Source organism: Drosophila eugracilis, unplaced genomic scaffold (genome assembly GCF_018153835.1).
Source record: "Drosophila eugracilis isolate 14026-0451.02 unplaced genomic scaffold, ASM1815383v1 contig_2154, whole genome shotgun sequence".
In the NCBI taxonomy this organism is placed as follows: domain Eukaryota; kingdom Metazoa; phylum Arthropoda; class Insecta; order Diptera; family Drosophilidae; genus Drosophila; species Drosophila eugracilis.
The window spans coordinates 9,628,172-9,635,992 of record NW_024573038.1 but is presented as its reverse complement, the minus strand read 5'-3'; positions in this window follow the sequence as shown (position 1 = coordinate 9,635,992).

Sequence of the window (7,821 nt, the reverse complement as noted above, 5' to 3'; positions counted from 1 at the left end):
TTATTTTGTAATATTATTATTATTAATGGTACCCAATATTTTAATACATTTTTTGGTTCTCTAATAAATATACTTATTTTCCCTTAGCTCAGTTTTTACATAGCACTCAGCCTTAACTCAGTCCTAACTCGATCTCTCACCATTTTGTGCGGCCTTTGAGTGCTTCACTCACCCGACTCACACACACACACCATCCACTACACACATATAGATATATCAACTCGAATTCGTTACCACATTTGATTGGCTCGATTAACACAATCGGAGCACCGTTATAACCAGTATACCCACACAGACAAGCTACACAGAGAGCGGAATACTCATTCCGTTTCAGAGTCAGAGAGAGCCATGCACCAACACCAACGCATAACTTGATCGTGCTCCAGTCGTCGTCGGGTGTTATAGATAAACGAGCCGTGGGCGAAAACGAGACCGGACTATATGGCCGTCTCCTGTGTATCGGTCGACTATATATATATAGAGCCGGCATATATGTTCTCGTTTCGTTGACCAATGCAGAGCAGCTGGGCCGAGAGTTACCCATACAAACGAGAGCGATCAATGAGAGCGATCACTCACACAGACGCATCTATTGAAATCGTATTAGCGCTTTGCCGGTGGGCGTGGTCTATCGATCGGGGGGTAATACCCACCGCCCACCTCCCCCAAGACCCACCACCAAAGATATTCAACTCCCAGGGAACTGGATTGAAAGTGCGAAAGAGAGGGACTATGTGTCGCAAAAAGAGAGGGGTGTACATAAGACCCGAGTGATGGAGTTTTCCTAACGGTCTGCTTCTCCTCCCCTTCCCCCTATATTTCCTGTGCATCATCTTCCACTAGTTTTTTCGCCCGTTTGGCAGTTGTCAAGCTGTCATAGTTTCGATCATTAAATGCGATATCTGTTGATAGCCATAAGACATTTTACGATATTACTAACATTGTTAGCTGGCGCCCCCTAGTGCGAAAGAGAGACAAACTCGCCGATCCGCAAGATTCCAGATACCATACGAGCGGGATTAATGTATCATAAATAGCTTAGTTTCTGGAAATTATACCCCAACCGTATGGTAATCGTTAAGTATAAATTATAATTAGCCATCTTTATGCCCAAGATCTACAAAATTGAATAGTTGCAGTCGCCGGCATAATATCAATTGATTACTAAATAGTTGCGGTTGATAGTACTGGCCATTAAGTGATCGATCTATGAATATTCATATCCATAGCTCTCAAGGCGAGTACTATTTTTGCCCCTTTGGTGTATCATAAATATATATACCTTTCTAATGGGTTAATTTGCATATGTTAGCTCATGTATCTTGGCTAGAAATGGCTTAGACAACAGAGATCGATTGGGAGGGCAAATAAACTTGTTTAGTTTTAAGAAAATTTAACTTCCTTAAATTCATTTCGATTTCATTAAGTACTGTACTAATGATTCTTCTAATTCTTAGTATCCTTTCATTCGACTTTATTCAGTTCCCACAACAACATAGACCCCTAACCCAGCAAGAACGCTTTCTTAATGAAATATTTTCCAGATTGCAGATGTATTTTCCTTGGCATTTTGTAAGATGGGCGTGAAGCCAGCTTAGATCTAGGCTCAATACGATTTCTATACTAATTTTCCCACTTTTCCCCGCTTTCTCCTTGCACATCAACGTCTTATCCCATTTTGACTTTCGGCAGGAAAATGTCACAGAAGTTAATCCAATTTGCTGTTTTACGACAGGCCACAAAAACAGAGAAAACCCGCAGCTCGTTATCATCTCGTTGTTTTCTCAGTGGGATGGGTAACCCTTCTGGCTTTGGCTAGGGAAACGCCTTCGATTCTTTTGGTTTTTCGTTTCCTTTAAGTAAAATGGAAAATGGGGTGTTTTAAACCCATTACAAGGGCCCTTACCAGAAGCAGTTCGCCTTTTCCTTCGCTTTTCCTCTTGCGGTTTTCCGATTGCGGTTTCCTTGTGCACCCGCACTCTCAGCCAGATACTTTTCACAAATTTTCACGCTTTAATTTCCACTCTCTTGGCATTTGCATATGGTTAGAGAGAGAGAGAGAGATGGGAGATACGAAAAAGGAATGGAAAGGGATAGGTAGTAGTGCCGGGGCTAATCCTTGGTGAGCAACAGATTATCCCCGACAATTGTTTGTTCTTGATTTGTTTGTTATGGGTGCACAGCCGGGACTAAGGACCGCTTTTACATTCCCGTTGCTTTCTTTCTATTATACTGCACTGGGAAAAATAAATGAGTAAGAATAGAAGGATATCATTAAAGTATTTTTCCAGAGAGTGCATAGGAAAGTGAGTAAGCCTTACTGAATACCAATAACAAAAACCGCAATCATTGTTTTTATTTCACTACGAACTTTTTGCATAATTTAAATATGTGTTTCTAAGTGTATATTTTCACAAAACTGCTGCCTTACAATTGCAACAATTGCAGCAGCCGGGTAAGGCTCAAGGGGTTTCCTCTTTCGCCGCCTTTCTTTTTCCACCGCTTTTCCGCTGCGCGCACCGCCCCTTTCTGGTTACAGTTTAATGCGTTCTAATGTATGTGACTTTTGCCAGGATTTTCTCGTTTGCCATTTGCCGCCGTTTAAACTCGAAAATCGAGTGACTTGCAGAATGCTGAATCGGTGTTTTCGGAGCGGAATGTGAAATGGTATGAAAATGGTTCTGAAGTCGTCCTGACAATCAGACATCATCAATCATCCGGTCGATTTGTATCCCGGGCCCAGCATGATCGGGCCCCTTTCGATCAATATAAATATTTCTGCTGAAATTAGGTTACAGGCAAATTGTGTCCATCCGCATGAGGCATACAGTTTTGGTCTCCCTTCCAGCTCCAGTTTCAGAAAAAAAAAAATGTAAAGAAAGAAAATCTTATGTCATGGCAGGCTACCTTCTTTTTTCTCTTCTGGACTTTGAAGACTGTGCATACAATAAATTAATTATAAATGCATTAATCAATGCCAAAATCAACATCAACCGGAGCTGTATTTTATATTTTTTGTATATTTTTGACAAATACTGACATGAGTGCTCCCCGCTCGCTGTTTCGGTTCGGTTTTTGGTTCGCTTTTTCGGTTTTTTGGCTTGGTTTCGGTTTGATTTTTGGTTTTGGTTCGATTCATTCTTTTGAGGCGGCGCGTGAAATGAAAACAAAAATTTAAAACACGTTTTCGCGCTTATTTCTGACTAATTTATGCGTTCGATTTGAATTTGCCTCGTCGTTGACTCGATTCCGATTCGACAGAATTCTGTCTTCAAAATACTCTGCCATGTGTGGGGTGTTGCTAATCTTGAACTGCCATTTGCAAAAGGGAGTGAGGATATAGATTTTAAGAAAAATAATCAATATCTATTACCTTAGTTTTTCTGGGAAAAGCTTACTGCCGAATAAAAAACTAACGTACTTTAGAACCACTTCTGGAAAATCATCTTTAAAAAGTCTCTTTTAGAACCAAAGATTTCCCACCTCTCATAATTTCAGAGCATTTCCAATTCGTCAATGCTTATCTAAAACCCTTAATTCATTTCTCAACCAAGCTTGATTTTGATTGAAAGCCAGCAAAGATAGCAAAGAAAACAAAATTGATTTCCACCTTGCGGCATTTGGATGCCCGATGCTCTTTGCATGTTTCACATTTGGCAGCCTCAGTGGTTTTATTTTAGATATTCGATTTCGGTTTGCAGCTCTTTCCGTTCAGTATAGACAGAGATGTATGCAAATGAGATCATTGATCTGTTTTTGGTATCGATTTGTTTTTGAAGAGTATGGAAAACTTGAAACCAAATCATATTTGACCCTTAGGGGTCGCCACATGCCAAAATTAACGAAAACAGAAATGTTAATTTCGGCATATGAAAAATGTGAACTGTTGACCATATCTCTACATGTATATTTATATTTGTTTTGTTTTGTTTTCGTTTTGGTTTCTTTTGCTCTCTGTCCCCGTTCTACGAGCGCGAATTTGAATTTAATCAAATTAATTATGATTGTCAATGGAGCGAACTGAGCGATGATCAATTTTGGTTGAATTTCAACTTAAACTTGGTCTTGGACTTGGACTTAGACATCTCGTTCGTCTTCCCCCTCGAGTTCCGGGGACAGTGATAAATTGACAGATCAGTCGGTTGTGGCCCTAAGGCAATATCAATCAGCTTTCGAAGTGGTCCAAACAAATTGCTCCACAATTCAAGCTAACCGAAAAAGCTGTATTAATCCTAAAGTTTATGGCTGGACTAGTTTAGGTATCCCCAACAGCCAAGAACAGCTTCCGTTTTGTCCAAAAAGCCCAGACATTACCATTTCCCATTCTGTCTCGGTTGCGTGTACAAAAGTCGGGCATTGTCGGGAAAGATTTTCTCCAAATGTGGCCATAAAATGTGAACGAGTCGAACCTAAAATGCCATATTTAACAATTGTTCCACACATTCGGATTCGGTGGGAACCTGCCCAAAGTTGACATCACACATCACATCAGTCTAACCCAGCCTATGAAGAAAAGCCCCACTCTCTGTCCGTTCGGACCGATTTCAATGTGTAATTGTAACGCCTTTGTTGTTGTGTTATTAACACCTTGCAGCCAAATGGACTATGAAATTGTTGTTGTTTCGGCCAGGTGCGAAAGGTTTTTAACCCCCGCCAAAAAGCATAAACTGGAAGAAAGATCATTCCAAATGGTGTTCCAGAAAAACAAAGCTTTCGGTTCACTCTACTCGCTGGTCCGTTTGGAATTTCGTGAATTTATGCATAATGGACATACATTAAATTCATAACATCACGCTGGTCCGTTGGTTGCTCATTTGGAGCCACGAAATGAGCATCGGACTCCTCTGAAGATGCTGTGAAAGAAGTTCGGTTTCGACCTGTGTTACTTTTCGGCTCATTTTAGTGGGTCATAAATGGGGTAAGATTTTTCACAGCTGATTGCGAGAAATGTTCGCCCTGAATGGCCCCGCTCTGTACTTTGAATTTCGCCGAGTGGGTGATTCAGTTAACCAGTCCAAGATGGCTTAATTTGGATCGCAGTGAGGAGGGAAGTAAATGTGGATTGGAGCCCATTTCTCGTGAGGAAAGCTCCCAAGTAAACAAATTTTAAAATCTAAGTTTTTTAAATATATTAAATCTTCATCAAATATAAATTTTAGCATTTATCTCACTCAGAGCATTACAAATTCGTTACCCTCTAGCTTTTCCTCATTTCCCATGGCAGCAGGGTTATGTGAGAAAGTAGCCACGGCCAGCACAGATGGGCAATAAAATGGCCAGGCCCACAAAGGGGCGTTTGGGAGGTTAGGTGGTCAGTCAGGAGGAAAGGATCCGAACTTCAAAGTGGGGCGCTGCTGGCACCTGCACTGGGTTACCTTTTACCGCCACACTGGCCGTGGCATAGCAAATCATTTTGAAATGAATCATATATCTCGCGGACCATGACACGAAGACCCAGAGATGCAACCAGCTAGCGCTGGGTGCTAGAAAGAGGCGTTGACTGCGTGCCGACAATAAAATTATGAAAATGTATAAATCAATGAGCTCTTGCGATTAACAGGGGAAAATCGCATAAAATATGTTTTCAATTTTCCCGCTTGGCATACTGGAATTGGAATCCAATTTAATAGATGGATTGTTTTGCTTTTCCAACCAAGCCCGTGCTCGGGCTGAACTTGACCCAATGATATTTAGTTAGTTAGCCAGGCGACTCCGGCCAAGACAAAGGCAATGTCGGCCAGGAAAGTGCCAAAGTCAAAGGCAGTGGCAGTGGCATCTGCATTATGGCATTACGGGCTGTTGTGTTTGCCTCTTTCCCAGGTTGCCAGTTTGCCATCTTGCCAGTTAGCCAGCTTGCCAGTTCGGGCTGACAAATGACTAAGGTCGCAGCGCGTTTGCAGCACAATTGGCCCGATGGGGCGGTTTCTGTTTGGACGGGGCGGTAAGAAGGTCGTCGGAGTCGTCGGAGTCGTCGGATCGCTGGCGTCGTCTTAGCCAGTTCCAACTCTGATGCATCACACACAGCTCGGCAGCTGCGGTTGGGCCGGACGTCAAAGAACACTCGAAAATATCAAAAAATTTAATCAAAAATGTTAATTAAATCTATGAGGAGATGTTCTATAAGCAACTTTAAGGCTTCAGTCGAGAGATTCTTAAAAACAAAACTTATACAAAGTTTGCCAACGACCCTTTCCATTGGGAAGATCCTTTAAAGCTTAAGTTCCTAGAAATCAGACTTATATTTCTCTAAGTGTAGTCATAGCTAAAGAAGCTTCAACTTCGTACCCGAGCAGGTGTTCCGCTACACACAAAAGACACAGAAACCTCAACTGAAGCTGTTTGATGCGCACGAATTCCGTTTTTAGCTGAGGCTTAGGCGATGCCAGCTTTTCAGTTTTCCATTTTGTTGCAATAAAATTTTAATAAGATTTTTCCTCTAGAATATATATATCTATACATATAGCTAAATCGTGATGCAGCTCAACGCTCCAAACTCCCCAGGTTTTTAAGCGTTTTTGTGTGGCAATCGATCGCAGCTCCATTTTTGTATTGCTTTGCCTGGCCAAATCCAAACAAAACTCCGCACTTTTGAAGGCTCTCCATCTGATGCCTCTATATCTATATATCTATATATATAATATTGTTTATTGACTAGATCTGCACGTGTGTGTCAGTGTATTGTTAATGCAAATTGTGCTAAAAACGCTAAACGTTGTTAATGACAGTCGACGTCGCCGGAGTGCCAGAGTGTTGAGCTGAAAAGATGGCGATAGATGCACTTTGGGTGTGTCGACTGTTTGTCTAATAGAAAAAAAAATCGCAATCAATATATTTCTGTATATTATATAGACAATAATTGCAAAATAAACGATCGAACGATTGTGTGGTTAATTGTTCGTTGTCGTCGAATATGAACACGTACAGAAAATCCGATTTCTACTTGACTGGAAATACTGATGGTTCTTCCAAATAACTTTCTTAGACTTCAACCTTTTCTATTGTTAATAATGCTTATTATATCCATTTATTAATTTTAATTATGTAACTTTATCACCTTCTTAGATCTAACATCCAATACTTCAAAGTGTAATCCGCAGAGTTTAAAAGACATAAACCTTTGAGAGCCTCCTTCCCACATGTTATATCCTCATGTTAAACCCAACTAAATCTTGATGCTGTCAAAATTTGTTAGTTTTCCCAAAAACGAAACGAAACGAAACTGGCAATTAAGACAGCGTTTAGCTGCCACAAAACTGCTGTTGCCGAATACCCTTCTGGATCTTGATCGGCCGTAACTGTTGACCCTCACGCTTGATCACTCAATTAGCCTGACCGCACACGGAGCTCTGCTCCTAGCTAATAACTCCAGATGTTCCCTGACATCGCCCACAGCCGTCAACACTGGAGTATAAAAATCGAAAATGAAAAAAAAAACAAGGGGTGTGGCAGAGAGAAGGAGAGCTGCTGCCCAAAAGGCTAAAGAAAGAAATCATTAAAAATTTTCATTTCAAAAAAAAAAAGAACAAACCTGACTAAGCCGCAGATGATGAAAAGAGCGTGTGTCGCAGATTAAAATTTCCATGTTTAGCTATGAAAATAATGCAGAAATCATGAGTGTAAACAGCAATTGTCATCGGACTGCAGGCCGACCCAGCCTAAACAAGCAATAATATTTGCCTTTCGGCATTTTGCGCATTTAGAGCGCTCACGCATGTAATTAGGAATAAACTGAACTGAGGCAGAACTCACAAACTGAAAAACTGAAAAGACTGGCTAACTGAAAATGCAAAATCCCAAACCGCAGGCCATGGTTTGGAGTTT